The sequence below is a fragment of the Capra hircus genome, chromosome 6 (assembly GCF_001704415.2).
Source record: "Capra hircus breed San Clemente chromosome 6, ASM170441v1, whole genome shotgun sequence".
NCBI classification, from domain to species: domain Eukaryota; kingdom Metazoa; phylum Chordata; class Mammalia; order Artiodactyla; family Bovidae; genus Capra; species Capra hircus.
The window spans coordinates 99,299,279-99,319,181 of NC_030813.1; positions in this window are offsets into that span (position 1 = coordinate 99,299,279).

Here is a 19,903-nt window from a genome sequence, read left to right on the forward strand (position 1 = left end):
GCTTCTTTGGAGCTACTGGTTGGTTTTTATCTTACAAATATTATAGAAAACATAATTATTGGTATTCCCATTGGCTGTCTATTTACATATGTTAGTGTATATGCTAATGGGAATTTGTGGTATGCCTCAGGGAACCAAAACTGGGGCTCTGTGGGAATGGGCAGGAGGTGGGAGGGAGATTCAAGAAGGAGGGGACATGTATACCTATGGTTAATTCATGTTGATGTATGACAGAAATCAAATCAATATTGTAAAGCCATCATCAATCAATTAAAAATAAATAAATATTTTTAAAATGTTTTAAAAATAGTCTGAAAAAAATAGAAAAAATGGTGGGCCACTCTTGACAAACGTACTCGATTTCATGACAAACTTTCTCTATACTAAATGTATTACCAGTACCATCTTTCTTTCTCACACTTTTTATTTTTGCCTCAACATTCTCAGCTCATGTGAATTTACTTGTGTTACCATATGCATCTCCATAAGCCATCTTAAGTCCTTCCTGGAAGAAGGTGGGGTATAAATAAACAAATAAGAACTGCATAATATATGCTTCTGGGCAACATTTCGTGCTCTTCCCAGGAGGTACCAAAACAATTGTGAAAATAAGGCCAACGAGTTATTTTCAGTTCTTTAGTCCCAGAGAACTGCTTAGGGCTTGCAGAAACTGTTCCCTAGGTGGAGTCAAGTTGCTTCTTTAGTAATTCCATTCATAAATACACATTGCCTGTCTAGTAGAACTTGAAATCTTGATAATCAAAAGCTTATTGTATTTTGAGATGCTTGAAAAGGAAATTGAAGCTAATACCAAGGGAGAATAGAATAAAGTTAACTGTTTTCCTTCCAAACCAGCAGGAGGTCATCTAAAGTATAATATAATGCACAACTTTTAACTTTATGAACTTTTTTGCTTTTCTTCTTCTTATTATTTATTTATTTATTTATTTATTTTGCATTTACAGTAGTAAGCTTACTCTATCATATGTAATTAACTTGTTATCTATAGAAGAAGCAAAAAATTATATATATCCAGGGGCTGTACTGGTGCTTTTAGTAGAATGATAAGCCTGTTTGGCGTTGTAAGTATCCTTTTTTTCTTTCTTTTTTTTTTTTTTTTTTGGATACTTTATTTTATTTTGCTTTATTTTTAAAATACTTTTTTGACCATGTCATGCAGCACGCAGTTTTTAGTTCCCTAACCAGGGATCAAACCTTTGCTTCCTGCAGGAGAAGCACAGAGTCTTACCCACTGGACCACCAGGAAGTCCCTGTAAGCTTCTTACTTGAATCAGAAGTTATTAGAAATAACTTATCAGATATCAGAAATTAAAAAAATTAGGAACTTAATATAATTACACCTATGCCAGTTTTTATTCCCTCAATCCTCACCGCAGCCAATATATGATTGTGAAATAGAAGCAAAATGACAGCAGTGAAAAATGGCTTTGTAGAAAAAGAGAGAATGGAAAACACAAATCACAGGCCCATATGACAGTGGAGTCCCTCTGGTGGGAATCATCAGGAAAGTTCACCTGAATGCCTTTCCTTGGGGCCCCGGGAAGCTCTCCTCTGACCTTTGTCCTTTGTAGTCCCAGGTTCTGCACTCTGGACTTCACTTCCATTTTATTTCATGACCTCATCTGAGGTGGGCACTGGAGCTATGCCTTTCCTGGGAGGTTTCACAGTTATTATATCCCAATTCCTGCTAGCACAGGTTTTAGAGCTCAGGGATTATTTTAGGGACTGGAGAATCTTTTGCAGACCAAGTTTGTGGTTTCTTGGGTCATGTTATCTCATCAGAAACTTAGGAGGCTTCTGATCTCTTTGGGCCCAATCTGTTCCATGTGTGGGTAATTCTGGCCAAAGATCTGGTCTTGGTACAAGTTTTAAGTATAAAAGCTCTTGACGTTTACTTTCCTCTGTGGTTACTCCTTTCTCCTTCACCTAAGGAGTAGTTACCTTGTAGCATCTGAAGACAAACTTCCTGAACTGACATGTGCCTCCGAAGATGTTTCCCATTGTCTTGTCAAGAACACTTACAAGAAGGTTCTTGAAACCCTTGCCAGGGTGGAGTCCTAACTGTGGTTAGACAGCCCTTGCTTTTTACCAATCCATGTAGGATACAAATGCAATTAGATTTTCATCCCTTGGAGAACTCCAAATTATTGGGCACTTGGTAATTCACAGGCCACAAGCCAAGAATATTTCTTTCTACTTCTCTCTGCAGGAGTTGGTTCTGGCCCAAGTTTATCTTCCTCCTCTGAGACTTTGCTGAAAGTGGCATGAAGCTGCAGCATACACCAGCATCCCGAACTTTCCCTAAAGCACCAGTCTGCACATAGTTTGCTGCTGGAAGTGATTTAGCCAACTGTTTTGCAAATTTCACTCAACTGTCTACTACCCTACCAAATCCCCTAAGCCAATGGCTCATTTTGGTTATATTTACTTACAATATCCTACTTCTACATGGGCTTCCCAGGTGATTCAGTAGTAAAGGAGGGGCCTATCAATGCAGGAGATGCAGGTTCTATCCCTGGGTTGGGAAGATCCCCTGGAGAAGGGAATAGCAACCTACTCCAGTATTCTTGACTGGAGAATTCCATGCACAGAGGAGACTGGCAGGCTATAGTTGATGGGAATGCAAAGAGTCAGACACAGCTGAGCAACTGAGCATGTACACACACACTTCTACATACCAAATTCTGAATCAGTTAGGATTAGGTTTAGTTGAGAGTGAGAGAAATCCTCAAATCGCCATGTTGTAATATGTTGTGGTTTTCACATGTGTCAACGATATCTGAGAGCAAGTGGTCCAGGCTACCCTTGTGGTTCTGTTCTAAGTCCTTTGAACAGAGCTTTGCAACCAACTACTATGTTCTTTCCAGGCTGTTGCCCTTCTTTCATGGCCCAAGACAGACTACCTGGCATCAAAATTGACAGTCCAAGCAGCTGCCACTTCCAACAAAGTCCCATGGGGAGGGCAGAGAGGAAATAAAGATATATCACATCTCCAAAATTACACAGACCACTCAAACGGCTACACTCAGGAGGAAGTGTAGTCTTTAAATGGGGTAGCCATGTACTTGGCTAAAAATCAGAGGTTCTATTATGATAGAAAAAGATGAAACTGAGATTGGAAGACAGTAAGAGTAATTAATTGCTCACAACTGAATGGACTGGAGATCAAACACTGAGAAAGCACCAGACTTGGAGGCAGGGCTCTGGAGCAACACCCTCCATCCCAACGACAGAGACTGGAGGGGAGGGAGCCAGCTGTGCCGGTGGCCAAGCAATTGTACCCGAGACTCAGGAATTAGAGAACAAAAGAGTTGTCTGGCTGGATGTGCCATCTAGTGGGGATAGGTTTCAGAGACTCAGTAGAAATCCTGATGAGATTTAATAAATTGTTAACTAATTTTGATGAACCCTGTGGAAATGAAAGATTTTTTTTTAAGTGAAGGAAGAGTGATTTTTATAAAATTATTTAATTAATTACTTGGTTTTGACTGTGCTGGGTTTGCACAGACTTTTTCTCTAGTTGTGGCAAGCAGGGCATACTTTCTAGCTGTTGCATGCAGGCTTCTCATTGCGATGCCTTCTCTTGTTGCAGAGCACAGGTGTTAGATGCACAGGTCTCGGTAGCTGCAGTGCATAAACTCAGTAGCTGTGGCTCCCCGGCTCTAGGGCATACACTCAGTCATTGTGACAGGAGCCCCACAGCAAGTGGGATCTTCCCAGATCAGGGATCAAACCTGTGTCTCCTGCATTGGCAGGCAGATTCTTACCACAGAGCTACCAGGGAAACCCCAAAGATGCTGTTTGGAAAAGTCTATTAAGAAGATCTAAACAGCCTGGGCGGAGAAGGCAATGGCACCCCACTCCAGGACTCTTGCCTGGAAAATCCCGTGGACGGAGGAGCCTGGTGGGCTGCAGTCCGTGGGGTCACTAAGAGTCAGACACGACTGAGCGACTTCACTTTCACTTTTCACTTTCATGCATTGGAGAAGGACATGGCAGCCCACTCCAGTAGTCTTGCCTGGAGAATCCCAGGGACAGGGTAGCATGGTGGCTGCCGTCTATGGGGTCGCACAGAGTCGGACACGACTGAAGTGACTTAACAGGAAACAGCCTGGGAGACAGTGGTGTTTCTTTCAGTGGAAAGTTGCCTTTGGAAGAGAATGGAAGATTTAGGAATACTAAAATGGAGTGGGGGAGTGTTTTCTTTCAAAATAAAAGATATAGGTTGGAGGGGAAAAGTGTGCTGACCTGGTCAAAAGGTTAAACTAAACTTGAGAATAAAGATTAAATGAAACTGAAATTCCAGACAGAAGACAACAGATCTGACCAGAAGGAGGATAACTGTGAGAAGAGTATAGAAGAAAATATTAAGGAACAAACTTGATGAGAGTCTCCATGTTTTCAGGTATATAGTATACATCTACTGCGTGGATGAATATATTTCATACAAATACTTAGACACCAACTTAATATTTTGACTTAAATTGTATATGCAATCTTTTTTTTAATGTGTTATGAGTCACATAATATAAAACATACTATTTTAACCATATTTAACCACAGAGCTCAGTGGAACTAAGAGCATTCACACTGCTGTGCAGCTGGCACCATCATCCTTTTCCCAAATTTTTCACCTTCCTAAACTGAAACTCTGTCCCCATTGAATACTAACTCCCCATCTCTGCTCTACCAACCCCACCATCCCTTGGTCCCTGGCATCTACACTATTTACAGTAGCCAAGATAAGGACACAGCTTATGTCCATCAGCAGAGGAATGGATAAAGAAGATGTATGTATGATCTTATAAGCATTTTCACAGCCTGGAGGATTTCGAATAATGACATATCATATCATTGGAAAGGTTTTTTTTTTTTTTAAAGAAACTGATCTGATAGAGGTAATGGGGAATAACTGTATATGATGATAAAGGTGAGATGAAAGCTACAAATCTGATATCAAAAGCTCTATGTAAATCTCTCTAAGAAGCAGAAGAAACAGAAGGAGGCTGATGAAGTGGGAAACAGGGAAATGGCTCCCAAACTTTATTAGACTTCAGGGAACTTAGAAAATCACCAATTTCAAGGCCTCACCCACCTGCTAGATTACAACACTGTACCCCAGACTCAGGGATATGTATTTATAACTTAAACAACCACCCTAGAACTCTTCATTCTGGAACTGGCATTTGGGAACTCCTGCTACAGACATTCAGTGCGAGGGATGTGAAGATGACACTTTTCTGAAAGCAGATCACAAAACTGACACAGAGCAAAAGTCTAGCAGTGCTGGGAGCAGCTGCCCACTGTCATCACCTGCGTGTTTCATTCTGATGAAGCAGAACACTTCATCAGATGCTTTCTGGATTGACCTTGAGAACTGATGAGACTGCCACCCCCTTGAAGGTCGAGGAAGAGACAAGGAAAATGTATAGCTGGACCTACATTTAAAGAACAAGCAGAACTAGATGGTAGTGGGGAAGAGCTAAGAACTCCTGAGACACTCACAGACCTACAGCTGCAGAACCCTCCCACTCACAGGCCCCAAGGAAAAAGAGGAGGAGTAAATTACCCAAGCAACAAGGAGAAAGAGACCCATACAGCCAAAACGTTACGAGGAGTGAGGGCCTTCCAGCTGTCATTGCCAGTCCCTGAGGCCTCACAGGAAGGTGCTGCAAGCATAAATACTCAGACCCCACCTTCCTGCCTCCTTCCAATCTCCCACCTGGGCTCGTATCATTGGCTGGGCTTCCCAGGTGGCAGCGGTAATCCACCTGCCAGTGCAAGAGACGCAAGAGATGCAGGTTTGATCCCTGGATCAGGTAGATACCCTGGCATAGGAACTGGAAACCCACTCCAGTATTCTTGCCTGAAAAATTCCATGGACAGAGGAGTCTGGCAACTACAGTTCATGGAGTCGCAAAGAGTCAGACATAACTGAGCAACTGAGTGTGCGTGTGCGCACACACGCACACACAGAAGTTAGGGGGCTCAGGAGTCTGGGATGTGATCCATTCAGCTTAACATCTAGAAAGAAGAGTAAGGTGAGAGTGGACCTGTAGGGACACATGAAGATTGCAGGGGTGCTGAATGAGCAGAAACTAAGTCAGCCCCAATACTGTGAATTTGTGTGCCCATTGTTTATATCATAATCGAGTATATCCCCTACTCTCCAACCTACTCCCCCCACCAAAATCTCTTACAGAAGGCTTATGGACATTTCTAAAGATGGAGCTGGTCTGGGTCAAAACAGAACACACTATAAAAAGAAGACGGATATGCTCATCATTTGTATCATTTATCTAACCAGCTAGTGCTGTTTTGGCTAACAGATCACACTGAATGTCCTCTGGATGGGATGAGGCAACTCTTCATCTCAGAGAATAAGCAATGGTTAGGGTGGAGGGAGGGTACAGGAGTCTAGATTACGCTCCTTTACTCATCTGAAGTTCATCCTTTCTTTTGACATTCAGGCATCAATCTCAAGCAGAATAGAGCAGAAAGAGTCTATTTCAGTTTTATTTGCTGGTGTCTTCTAAAAACCATGTCTGTAGCTGTCATGTTGAGATAAAATTGGTTTGGCAAAAGAGGTAGGGAGTCAGGTCTAGCTCTGGAAAGAACAGATGTGTACTGGCAGCCTGAGAATTAATAAGATCTAAAAACTAGGCAAAGGGGCTTCATGGAGATCACCCAAAAGTAAGGACTGTAAGAGGTTTAGAGGGATAGTATAATCTATCTCTCTTGCTTTTGGTAGAAGTCACTGTGACTGTCCCGGTCTTGAACTAAATATCCACAATTTCCAGATGATGTGGCCAGCAGAATCAGATGGCGACAGGGGAGGACAAGTATCAGAGATCTTTAAGTGGCATTTCTTTGAGGATTAACAAATCCTGTCTTCTCAAATTCACCAGTACTATTTATTTGAACTTATCATAGTGCTGGATACATAGTAAGAAATCAATGAGTTCTTTTCTGTTGTTTGATTAAAATTTGCCAATAGGTAAACACAAACCTGTGTCAATATTTACTCAACCAATATTATATATTAATTTCTACAAATATATATATTAATTACTGTGACAGGCCAAGCACTAGAAATAAAGTAATGAAAAAAATAAACATGGTTTCTTCTCTCAAGGGGCTTATTTAATAGAGGAACCTGGAGATAATAAAATAATCATATATTCATACAAATAAATATGTATTTATAAACTGTAAGTTATGAAATAAAATAACTAGAAAATTAAGTGATTTTAACAGGAGGATGTAATCTGGTGTAGGGTTCAAGAAAATTTTTTCCCAAGAAGTGATGTTGGAGCTGAGATATGAAGTTAAGAAGAAACCAACTCCTTGAAAGGAGTATTCAAAAAACTTCCTGCCCTACCAATAAAATCAGGAAAGATAAATATCCTGAGATGCAAAGAAACAAGGTGCTTTCTGGGAGCTGAAGAGCTCAAAAAGCAAGGATAAATGAGAGATGAGGCCAGAAAGCTGGACAGTGGCCAGGCCATGCAGCACCATGGGGGTCATACTATTTAAGAGTAGTTGAAAGTCATGACCAGGAGAGGATCGTGGTCTAAGCTGTTTTTAAAAACATCAGTTTGAAAAAAGGATGGAGGATGGCACAAGAGAGTGAGGAAGAGATGATCATTTGTACTAACATGACAGTGGCTAAAATGGAAGAAAGTAAAGGGACTGAAAAATACTTAGAAATCTACATTAATAGAACTTGGCGATGTATCCAATGTGTGTGTGCTTGCTGGTGTGGGTGATAATAGAGAGAACTGTCAAAGACAACAGTCCTGGTTCCCTGCTTTGGGAGCCCGATGGATAGCAGTGTGATTTCTTGAGAGAGCACAACTGGAGGACCATATTTAGAGGAAATAACCATGACGTAAGTTTTTGGTATTTTGATCCTGAGATGTCTTGGATACATCCAAGTGGAGATGCTGAGGGTGCAGTTGGGAGCTCAACAGAAAGGACTGGCTGGATGTGGAAGAACTGTAAGTTGGATCACCCAACATCCAACTCTTCTCTTTTGCCAAACTCTACTACACCAGCTAGATAAGCAACACTGTGTTTCCTTCCCTCTTTTGCATGTAGGGATGATCGTATGACAAAGATCTAGTCAATGTGACATGAGCTTGAGTTTATTAAGGCACCATCAGGGAAGTTTTTTTCTGATGTATATTCTATCTTGTCTCTACCTTATTCTATCTTTTTGAATATGGATATAATGGCTGGAGCTTCAGCAGCCATATTGCTGCCATAGATAAAAGGCAAGAGGATCACAAAGACTTTAGCTGTAATGTCCTAAATAACTGAAACATTCCCACAAAAAGTTACCTCCAGACTTTATTAAACAAACACTAACTGTATTCATTTCAGTTACTCTTTTTCTTGTTAGCACTAGGAAAATTCATTTCTAACTGACATGCAGTTTAAAAAATTGACAATCATCAGCACATGGATGATAACTGGAGCCAAAGGGCTCAGCATAGATCCCAGGAGCCTCATCCATTAAACTATGGATAAAGAATAATAACCATGAACATGAGACTGAGAAAAAGTATCCAAAAATGTAGGAAGAAAACTGGGAGAGTGTATAAAACAAAGACACTGATGGAAGAGGGTATTACAGAAAAGAATGAATGGTCACTGGTGTCAGATGCTGCTGTTAGCTGGCTCCTAAAATATCTGCTGGATTGAATGACATGAAGGCGAGTGGTGACTGTGATGCCATCACAGCGGAGGTTATATGGAAAGGATAGGCTGATAAATAAGAAATAAGACAGAAAAGCAACTCTTTTGAGAGTCTGGGTTGGAAAAGAAGAACAGAAGGTGGCAGGGCAAAGTTTGATGGAGAAGCTCTGTTTTGTTTTTCAAATGGGAGAGACTGGAAGAAGTCTAAGTGTATGTGTGTGGGATCATCCAGAACAGATAAAGAAGCATAAAGAGGAAATGCCTACTGGTAATATGAGAGTCCCAAGGGGATGAGGGCAACTAAGGACCACAGCACAGGTGAAGGGATTGGTCTTAAAAATGTCAAAAATATAGAGCCAGAGAGTCGGATGAAAGCTGACTAATGAAATATCCTAACATAGCCAAGGGTCACTGTTGCTTTATAGATGTGCTGATTATATAATTTGTAATATTGACAAAGGGACCTCCATAGAAATGTAGAGGCCCCATACTTATTCTGGGATATTGCAGGAAAAAGACAACAAACCTGTTCAGCAGCTGCCCCACAGGATAATTTTTTATTATGTGATGAATACATCATACCAAAGGGTTTAGCTCTTAATCTTACCTTGGTGAATATATCATATTCTAGAACACAGTATGGAATTTATGTAGATATATGATATCAAGAATATAACCCCCAGTCTTAAGTTGGTGAGTGCAGTTAGACAATTTTACATGTCAACTTGCCCTGGCTAAAGTCCTCATTCAATCAAACACTAATCTGGGAGTTGACATGAAGATATTTTAGGGATATGATTAAAGTGAAGGGGATTTGTTGTTGTTGTTCAGTCACTAAGTCCTGTACGACTCTTTGCAACCCCATGGCCTGCAGTACACCAGGCTTTCCTGTCCTTCACTGTCTCCTGAAGTTTGCTCAAACTCATGTCCATTGTGTCAGTGATGACATCCAACCATCTCATTCTCTGTTGCCCCCTTCTCCTCCTGTCCTCAATCTTTCCCAGCATCAAGGTCTTTTCCAATGAGCCACTACTTTGCATCAAGTAACCTAAGTTTTGAGCTTCAGCTTCAGCTTCAGTCCTTCCAAATATTTGGGGTTGATTTCCTTTAGGATTGACTGGTTTGATCTTGCAGTCCAAGGGACTCTCAAGAGTCTTCTTGAGCACCAGGACATCTATACTATGTAACAATTGTCTTTTTTTCCAGTATGCTTGCTCTTGGAGCCCTGTTGTGGCTTAGTCACCAAGTTGTGTACGATTCTTTGGCAATATGGGATTCCCCAGGCAAGAATACAGGAGTGGGTTGCCATTTCCTTCTCCAGGGATCTTCCTGATCCACTAAGCGAACCCACAGCTCCTGCCATGTCCCCTGCTACATTTCCTGCATTGCAGACAGGCTGTTTACTGCTGAGCCACCTGGGAAGCCCCAAAGGGGGTTATTTTAGATAATCCACTGGGCCTAATCTAAATAGTAGAAGACCATAAGAACCGAGTTAAAGTTTTCCTGGATAAAGAAGAAATTCTGTCTGTGGACAGCGGCTTCAGCCCACATCCAAGATTTCTGAACTGCCCTTCCCGTTAGCGTCCTATAGATATAGGACTTGTACAGCCAGAGAACAACTGTGTATGCCAATTCTTTGTAATAAATTTCTTAATAGAGATCTCCTTCTTTCTGGCCTGTTCCTTTGGTTGAAGCCTGACTGAAACAGTAGGCATGTCACAGTGTAGGATCTAGCCTTCAGTATTGCAGACTGCTGGTTTACCAAAAATACCAAGGATGGGCTTGACTTCAATGGCAGAAAGCTGAAATAGTTAACTAAAGAGCCAGAAATTAGGTTACAGCGCCAGAAATACTTCGAGTCCACATGACTGGCACATTCTCTCCCTCATGCCATCACCATAGGCACATGGTGAGACCTATGGAGTCAGATGAGCAAGCAGGAACAGTTGAATACTGAACTTCACTGGGCTGAGAAAACCTTATGCATCCAACCTTCCATAGAGGTGCTGTCTTGCCAGATGAGCTAGAAATACTTAAAATCCCTTTGCTAAAGCTCTTTCTCTGGGAGCTGTTAGGACAGCCATTACAAATATTTACTTCCTCGACATCCCGTTTTTTGAATTTACATGGCTAAACAGCCCCCTTTATAGACGTGCTTCTTTGCATATGTTAACACTGATATGTCCAATCAGTTGCCCGAGTGACCTTGGTATCTTTCTACCTCCTTCCAATGGTCCTTGCACTTGTCTTCTCAGATCCCACTATGTGTTGACATTACCAACTGACTCACAGAGGGCAATGGTTTTCCCCATTTAATGAAAGCCCATCAAAGGCTTTTGTGAAATTAATACTGCCATCCTGGACAGAAGGGTTGGGGCACTGTGGGGAAAATATACCTTCATGGTCCAGAAAGTGGCAGAATAGATTTGTGAGTCTCAGATTGGCCTGGCATTAAGATTCTGGAAACAGTTATTTAGAGTCCATCATACAACGTACACCTTCTACTCGTGATTTCCCCTTCAGAATCTGTGTTTACAACATGCCAGTCTCTGCTAAAGTCTTTGCATACATTAATTTCTATAATTCTTATTAAAAATGTATAAACACCTTGAGATGGTGATATTACTATCTTCATACTATGGATGGAAAATCAAGGCTCTGAACTTCAGCAAGTGTCCAACATCACACAACTAGTAAGATGTGGGGCTGGGGTCTGGGCCCAGGCCTGCCTGACCCCAAATCTTGTGTCCTTCACCACAATTCTGTATACAGAGCCTTGATTCTCCATATGTTCTTTTAACAATGAGATATATCTACTAAAAGGCAATGTGGAATCAGAAAATTATTTTTAACTCCAAGGCGGATTTCCTCCTGGAGTCCTTTCAAATCTGATGTCCTTACATCAATTTTTCATTTCTGGTCTCTCATTTCATTCACTACAAGACTGTATGATTGTATGATGTCAGGTCTAATTTTTTTATTTATTATTGTTTATATCAGTCCTTTCTAATTTCTCATCCTCCACTTCTTCCCCCATATTGCTTATTCACTATCACACAAATTCAAAAGAAAGTAAGTGATGTTTTGAATTTCAAATCATGCATCAGGATGATAAATGTTTTAATTTAGAAAAAAATATGATTTTGTCAGTGTTCTTTTAGTTGTTATTTTATGCTAAGAAATCACTTTATAATTATATAGCATATTATAAGGTATATTTATTCTATTTAAAGAACACTTACATACATTCTTTTGTATAGTTTTTATAACAGATTTAGGAACTCAGTAAGCTAGATCTTGTTATTTTCATCTTGCAGACCAAGAAACTGAAACATAAAATTTAGATAACTTATGCATTTCTGGTGAAATAGATTAGATGTAAATAGATTTACCTAGTATTGCCTACAAGGGCTAATTCACTGAACTCATAGAATTGAATTCATGGAAACTTATTAGAGAAATCAAGTCATTTAATACAATCACACAATGAAAAGAACAAACAAATAAAACAGCCCCTGAAAGGAAAATGTTAACTTTGTAATTAAAGAAATCTGATCTTGGTTAAACCAGATTATATTGGCCCGAAACTGCAGTAATTAAATCACATCATTTGGCCTTAATTCTTGGATTTTTCTGCATACTTTGTGAGGGTAGATATAAGTGGAGAACTAAACTTAGTATCCGTATGTTTTTCAAAAAGTAGCCAGAAAGTGTCACCAGGTAAAGACATATTCTAAAAATTCCCTGTAAGTTGCATTTCATTCTTCATTCTTCCCTCTCCCTTCCTGCCTAATGAAGCCTCAACACATCACACACTCACACACACACACACACACACACACACACACATCTGCATTCTCCATAAATAACTCAGCTGTGATACAAGCACTAAAGGAGATTAGAGTAGCTCATTGACTTCCTTGGATGTGCTCTCCTCTCCTCTTGCCATTGAGTTTTCTTTGCTGATGAAAAGAAAAGACATTTGTTTTTCCTCAACCGCTGCTACCAACAGCTTTTACTTTAAAACATCACCAAGGACACCGAGGGTTTAGGACAATTATGTACAGTCAAGCACCACCTGCATAACTTCAGATTTTAAAATAGCACCTTCCGTGCAATTTCTAACTACGATGCAGTGCTAACGTGGACACTTCTGAACCTGTGCTGGGCTTCTTGGACTATATAGGAATATATGTGGGCGCATCCCTGAGCAGGAATGTGTCTTTGTGCACTTGTGCTCGTCAGCTTCCTTAATACTGTGTGCAGATGGCATTATAGGGGTCTCACAGCTGCTTAAACTTAAGGCGACCCACTCTCCTAAGGCTACTTTGATAACAAATTCCTAAGCTTTCTGATTTTGGAAATTAGAAAAAAGAGAGGCAGAAGCAGCCGTCCAAAAAGATGAAGAAAGAAAGAAAAGAAAGGAGTCATGAAAGGGAAATCACCATTGCTTCAATCTGATCCGGATAGCCAACCTTTTTTTTTAAAAAAAAAAAGGCCGTTCAAACCCCAGACCCAACAACCAAGAAAAACTCCAAGAAAACAATAGATATTTTCAGCTGAAAGTGTTCCAGGTCCCTCTGACAAAGAGCCTCCCGAGGATTACAATGCAGTCAATGTTGCTTTAATTAAATTTAATGCTGTGTGAAATGCACTCCAAGAAACTTTGATGAATGACTGGGGCAATTCACGGAGCTCACTAAAGGGCATCCAGCCCTTGCCGGGGTGTCAAGCCACGATGAATTGGTTAGTACAGGCATGTTTATAGACTGCCTCGGGAACCTTGTATCTGTGTGGTAATGTCAGAGATAATGTTATGATTCGCTGGACCTGAGGGGGCTTTGATGACACGGTTAATGAGATGTCCCAGAGAGCATCCCAGCAGGTTGTGCTCAGACCTCCCACATCAAACGAGGCAGCCTTGCCCCTCCAGAGCCGCTGCCCTCCAAATCCCTCAGCTGGCCTTTTCTTCCCTTAGGGTCTTTTCCCCCACTCTTTTCTTTCTTTCTTTCTTTTTCACTTCTTAGTCAACATTCACTTTGTCTGGCTGTTGAAATTCAAAAGTTGTTAGTTTTTAATTTGGCTTCTTGTTGACCTGACAGTGAACAAAAGATTTTTCTGGAATTGTGTGAAAGGGAAAAAAAAAAAAAAAAAAAAAGATCCCGGGGAAAGGATAAAGAAAGAAGCAAAAAGGACTTCTGGCCGAGAGAGGTAACACACAAAAATCACTCCACTTAAAAAATCTTTTTCCTCCTGTGGACTTTGTTGGTCAAATTTTGTCATATGGTCAGAGGCTGTGATAGGGAAATTGAAATTTCATTTGCTTTCTTCAAATCTAAAGAAAAAAAATCAGACTCAATTTGATAGAAACTGAAAATGTGTTAGCCAAAGCAAACACATAAGCAAAGAATTTTTGTATGATTATAAGGGACACAGTCGTATTCTGTAACAATTTTTCTCCTTATTATAGTCTGTGAGTGGAACAAAAGTCCTTCTGGGAATTGAAGAAAGTAATGGTAGCTGGTAAATAAACATGCTTAGAATATATCCATCTCTGCAAAAAGTCCCCAGACAGGAAGTGACCAGACAGTATTACCTCATTAAAGAGGATATGCATAGAAGGGGTAACAGAACTATATCAAATAACCTTTCCTGAGAAAGAAAATTGTTTTGTTTATTTTATACTTTAAAGACATTCTAAAATAGTTGCCTGTCTATATGTAGCCAAATATTTCCTCCTTGGGGAGAAAGCAGTTTTTATTAATATTTTTTCATAGAACAAAGGGGAATTATGACTCTCACCTTTGCAGTTCATAAATATACTTGCTATGATCCTTTTCTTTTATTTCTACAGAAATCATTTCATAGAAAAAACAACAAATTTCTTTTTTCTTATTCTTAATTATTTTATAATTACTATTGAAATATTCTTAATTCTTCATTGCTAAAGGGTGAGTGAACTATGTAGGTAGAAAGCCTCTATGGTAAGTGACATTTATTTAAAAATATACTTGCTTTTGCCTAATAGCACTATAATGAGGTTGAAATTAGATCACAAAGACAGAAGTGCCACACGTGATTTGCTTGGTTGTTTCTCAAAAAGAACAGAAAAGCAGCAAGAAGCTAATCTATTTTAAAATAAGTCTAGCTCCAAGATGGTGTGACGAAGCAATCTTTGTACTCATTAAGGATCAATTAGTGTTTCCACTAACTGGACTCTTTCCCACCGTTATAAAGGACAGAAGATCTCAGATAGCTGGATGAGAAATGTACACCTCTGCTGTATGTTGTGAAGTGTAACTTTCTAGGTAAGACGGTATTATCTATCACAACAAAGCTGAAGTATGGGTTAAAAAAAAGAGCAAACCGTAACTAATTGATGGTTGCTTTAGTAAAGAAAATAATTTCAGAAAGACTAAATTTTCCTTAAAAGGGAGAGGGAAAAATTAAATTTGAGGGTCATTTCCCTTTCCAGGGGATCTTCCTGACCCAGGGCTAGAATCTGCTTCCTTCGTCTCCTGCATGGATTCTTTACCACTGAGCCACTGGGGACATACATCAAAAGAGTAAGATATTTAATAGAAGAGCTGGAGGTAAAGATGATGCTTGCCTAACATAAAGAGCAGCTTATTAGAAGGTGTCTGTGAAGTGTGTTTGCTTAATATATATATCTATGTCAGGCTCAAGTCCCAGACATGAGACAAACTATTAACACCAGTGTGTTTAAACTTAGCACAGAGTATCAGACAGTAATCACTCAGGACTCTTTCTATTGCAAATGACAGGAAGTCCAACTCAACTTGGTTTAAACAAACTTTTTTAAAAGGAAACATATTGGCTTCTATTAGTGAAAAGCCTAAGGAGAGACGGGCTTCCCTCGTGGTGCCCGTGGTAAAGAACTCGTCTGCCAATTCAGGAGATGCAGGTTCAATCCCTGGGTTGGGAAGATCCCCTGAAGAAGGGCATGGCAACCCACTCCAGTATTCTAGCCTGGAGAATCACCATGGACAGAGGAGCCTTGCAGGCTGCAGTCATGGGGACCTAAGGAGTTGGACACAACTGAAGCAACATAGATGCACACACGCTCGGGAGAGATGTGCCTTCAGGTAGGGCTGCATTCAGATTTCAGAACTTGCTTTCCCCTGCTGTACTCTGTATACCGTATTGATTTCAAGTTCCATATCACTGTGAGATAGCTGCAGTGTTCTCTGCTTCACATTTTTTCAGGTTCAAGTCAAATAAGTCAGTCGGACCTGAGAGGCTGTCTGACTTCATGGAAGAGCAAGTGACCACATTCACTTCTTCCTGCCGAACTCCCTTCTCCTTGTCCCCAGGCTGTTCTTTATTCAATCTTTCTTCTAAGACTTTGCTACCATGCTACCAGGGCAGGAGCTTTGAGCCAGGTAGGAAAATGAGGTTACTGATGAAATCTAATGACCTCAAAGTTAAAAAACTAACAATAAAAGGTGACTCTACTTGACATTTTTTCTAGAAGTACAAAACCCCTAATATCTAAAATTCAATGTTTATTTTCACATAATTAGTTACATGTTTTCAATATGTGGTTTAATTTTTTTTTTTGAGCTAAGTTTTAATGACGATAATTACCATGGTATGTGTGTGTGTGTGTGTGATGTGATGTGTGATATGTAATACAGCTGACTTGTGAACAACACAAGGGTTAGGGGTGCTGACCATTCCCGCCCCCATGCAGCTGAAAATCCATGTTCTGCTATCTCTGCCTCAAAAACAACTGATAAATGATTCACCCAAGGGCAGGAAGATGAAACAGTTTGGATAGAATCAAGACTCAAACCCTAATTCTTTTGATTCCATATTCTGTGATCTCTAGTCAAACATAAACTTTTCCCCATACTTACTGATCTGTAAAATAAAAATACAGGTGAAATACTAATCGAAGAAAACTATATGTAAGCGGACCTGGACCGCTTAAACCTACATCATTGAAGGGTCAACTATATTATATATATTGAATGATGTATATACACAAACACATATATATAAGTGAAGTGAAAGTTGCTCAGCTGTGTCCAGCTCTTTGTGATCCCATGGATTGTAGCCCGCCAGGCTCCTTTGTCCATGCAATTCTCCAGGCAAGAATACTGGAGCGGGTAGTTGTTCACTTCTCCAGGGGATCTTCTCAACCCAGGGATCGAACCCATGGCTCCCACATTGCAGGCAGATTCTTTACCATCTGAGGCACCAGGGAAACCCAAAAATACTGGAGTGGGTAGCCTATCCCTCCTCCAGCAGATTTTCCCCACCTAGGAATTGAACCGGGGTCTTCTGCATTGCAGGTGGATTCTTTACCAGCTGAGCTACCAGGGAAGTCCATATATATATAAATATTTACTCAATATAACATATTTATATGAAAGATTATTTAAATTTTATTCATTATATCAATCGTTTATCTATCCAATGTTCACAAAGCACCCATCGTGTACCAGACATACAGCAGTGAACAAAGGCAGGTCGATACCCTTCTGTCATGGAGTTTATATTTCAGTAAGTTGAAAGCAAACCATTTCTTGACTATACTTTGAGGATGACGTCTGTTAGAAAAGAGGAGCCCATTATCCACCCATTATCCACTCAACCTTGGTTTAGTGTTACAACCTGCAGCAACATGATTGGGATCACAGGGGCCATAGTCAGTGGCCGTAGATAGTGTCACTTGGACAGTGACAAGAGGGATGCAGTGATTTGGCCTGTGTGTTTCTCATCAGCATTACTCTGTGCTTTGAATCAAATCTTGACATGGATTGTCGGCCTCCTTTCAACATCAAAAAGGTAATGTATGCTTCAGTTTTATTGAAGCCTGGGCTGTTGGGCAGGTAAATGATTACTACCTTTGGCTAGAGGGTGACTGAGTGACAATGAGTGACAGTGAAATTGCCTCCCGCTGGACTGTGTATTGCACAGAAAGCCATGGAGTTTTCTGCCACCTCTCTCTCTCTCTCTCTCTTGTATGCACCCATATTTATACACACGTGCTGTCCCTTTGTGCCTTCTTCCAGCATTTTTTAATGGGATGACTTGGAACTTCAAGCAAAAATGGCTTATAGAGTCCATCCCTGGCAGTGCTTTTCTCTTAAATTTAAGTGATTACTAGAATTTCCTTATTAGACTTTCTTTTAGTTTACATATGTTTAAAAAAAATAGGTTTTTTTAATGCTTTTATTTTATTTGAGGATATAGTTGATTAATGATATAGTGGTAGATTCAGGTGTATGGCAAAGGGATTCGGTTATACATGTACACATATCTATGCCTTTTCAAGTCCTTTCCCCAATACTGAGCAGAGTTCCCTGCATCATACAGTAAGGCCTTGTTGGTTACCCATTTTAAATATAGAGGTGTGTAAATGTCAATCCCACTTTCAACCATTTTACCCATGGCTTTGAAATAGGCCAAGTCACCTTGATATTTCTAACTCAAGATTACATACTGCTATAGTTTTGATCACTTCATTCCCCTGATAAAAATAAATAAAACTCTTCAAAGTCTTCCTGTGATCTCATAGACTCCTTAGGTGTTAAAGACTCTGTACGTTAAAGACTCAGAATGCAGTCTTCTCTTCTAGTGAAATCTCCCTGCTTCCCCGAGTCCTGCGTGGCAGTTAGTCATGCATCTCTGCTGTTGCTCACACTGTTAGTGCCAACAGGAAGCCCCTTCTTGATTGTCATCTGCCAGAATGACCCAGCTATGGCTATCTTATGTCTGGCCTTAAGCCTCTCAAATAGACACAAAACCAATCATCTTATTTGATTCAGTCTGTTAATATACTTCATTTTCCCTTAAAATTGTTTTCTTCAAACAAAAGCTCTCACTTGTATTTTTATTCTTTTAATAATACGGCATTTTTAAAGTTTACTTTTTCCTATTTTTATTTATTTGTTTATTTTTTCCATGCTTCAAAGCATGTATGACCTTTGTTCCCAGACAAGTGATGGAATCTGCAGCCCCTGCAGTGGAAGCTTGAAGTCCTAACCACTGGACCTCTAGGGGAAGTCCCCTCAAACCTTGATTTTAACAATAAATGCTGGAGAGGATGCAGAGAGACGGGAACCCTCCTATACTGTTGGTGGGTGGGAATATAAACTGATCTAGCCATTATGGGGAATGCTATGGAGATTTCTTAGAAAACTAATAATAAATCTACCATATGACTCAGCAACCCCACCACTGGGCATATACCCTGAGAAAACTAATCAAAAAAGATACATATACCCTAATGTTCATAGCAGCACTATTTTCAACAGCCAGGACATGGAGGCAACCTAGGTGTCCAATGACAGAGGAATGGATGAAAAAGTAGTGGTACAAATATACAAAGGAATATTACTCAGCCATAAAAAGGTCAGATTTGAATCAGTTCTAGTGAGGTGGGTGAACCTAGAGCCTGTTATACCGAGCGAAGTAAGTCAGAAGGAGAAAAACAAGTGTAGTATATTAACACACACATATATAAAATCCAGAAAAATTACATTGATGAACCTATTTGCAAGGAAGGAATGGAGACTCGGATGTAGAGAATGGATTTGAGGACACAGAAGGGAAGGAAGAGACTGGGACAAATGGAGAAAATTCGCATCAGTTGTAAGATGGAGAGCTGATGAGAGGTTGCTGTGTAGCATAGGCAGACCAGTCTGATGCTCTGTGATGACCTGGAGGGTTGGTGTGTGAGGAAGGAAGGTAGGCTAGGGAGGGGGGCGATATATGTATAATTATGGCTGATTCGCATTGTTGTATGCCAGAAACCAATACAACATTGTAAACATGGTAAAAAAAAATTTAAGTTAAAAAATAGAAAAAAAAAACCCACCTTATTTTGGAATTCCAGGTTTTTTTTTACATTTTTATGTCGTTAGTGTCACTCAGTTAATGCTAACACGTAAAATCAAGTCTAGTCTCATTCTTAGATCCAATAATGATTTCTGGTAATGATTTTGACAGGAAAGAGTTTCATTGTTTGAATGGTATTGTATAGTCCAACCCAAACAGAATGAGCAAAATATGGGAAGCCTAATTGCCATTATGGTCATGAACTTGTGAAACAAAAAATAAGTAGTAAGTTGAGTCTCCTTAAGGAAAGAATAAGGATCTCTGACATCACTTTGCTGACAAAGGTCTGTAGAGTCAAAGCTATGGTCTTTCC